The sequence below is a fragment of the Andrographis paniculata genome, unplaced genomic scaffold (genome assembly GCF_009805555.1).
Source record: "Andrographis paniculata isolate CXL003 unplaced genomic scaffold, ASM980555v1 Contig38END, whole genome shotgun sequence".
Lineage (NCBI taxonomy): Eukaryota > Viridiplantae > Streptophyta > Magnoliopsida > Lamiales > Acanthaceae > Andrographis > Andrographis paniculata.
In genome coordinates this window covers 958,281-959,763 of record NW_026137571.1, presented here as the reverse complement: position 1 = coordinate 959,763, position 1,483 = coordinate 958,281, and positions in this window count along the sequence as shown.

Genomic DNA, 1,483 nt, shown 5'->3' with positions numbered 1-1,483 from the left:
TATTTTAAGGGTAAATTATTTTTTTAGTCCCGTAATTGGACCCCTTATCATTTTAGTGTTGTAAGTGGAGCCTGTTGCAAGCTAGTCTCATAAGTAAAAAATTTTCGTTGTTTTAGTCCTCCGGTGCCGGAGATGTGGCGTGGCTCGCCGGAGGTTATGTGTCCGCCAGGTGTCGCTGACCTGGCGGGATACCTGGCGGACACGTCACCTCCGGCGAGCCACGCGGGCGTCTCCGGCACCGGAGGACTAAAACAACAAAAAATTTTCACTTATGGGATTAGTTTGCGACAGGCTCCACATACGGGACTAAAATGATAAAGGAGTCTAGTTACAGGACTAAAAAAACAATTTACCCTTATTTTAATATCGTAATAGAAGTTTATATAGAAATCGTTCCACAAATGAATTTTTTTGGAATAATTCATCATCTGATCCCGAAGATACGCATGTGGCACCAGCTTAACTGAGACATGGAAATATATATATATATATATATTTAAACAATTGTTTTTTGAAATTTGGTGAAATTTAAAAATTAGCCAAAAAGATAATAAGAAATAAAAAATTCCACATGTGCTCCACCATTTCAGACAGGTGTTATATAGGCATTTTCAGTAACGGAAAACCAATTGTTCCAAAAGAATTTTCACTTCCAAAATGATTTTATACAGAGATTAGTTACGAGATTAAAATAATATTTCCTCTGTCCCAATACAATAGTCTTATTTATTATTTTTGTTTGTCCCAAAACAATAATATTATTTCCATAAATAACCGTATCATCATAAAAGTACCTTTATTTTTTCATTTTTATTACACAATTGCCACTATTTTTTACAATAATACACTCACAATAGCAAAAAAAAATCTTTTATCTGTACATTTTATCAATTATTAATATAATATTAATATTTCTTAAATCTCAACAGTTGATTATTATTATTATTATTATTATTATTATTATTATTATTATTATTATTATCTAATAAATGGAAAGTCCGAAATATAAATTATACCACCTTTAACCATTATCTATTTTTAAGTTTATAGGTAATATAGTTTATAAATATAACACAGGAATAGTACCATTTGTTTTTTTTTATTATTTTATTTAATATTAAAAATATTTTTATATTTGTATAATTTATTTTACAAATGTCATTGTATTTGTATTATAAAAAACTAGACATTTTATTTTTATTTTTTTTACTTTGTATTATGTATTAATATAATAATTAATATTTAAAAATTTGCACACAACAATTCAACACAGATCGATAACATCAAACAAATAAAATAAAATAGTAAATATAATTTTAGCGGACCGAATGAATAGTTTTTTTTTTAAAATATATATATATATATATATCATATCAAATAGTTATTTAATTTCACAAAATATCATACAAAATTCACTAAATAAATACAATATAGATCCACATTAATACAATATAAATAATACTTTCTCTGTACATTTTATAAG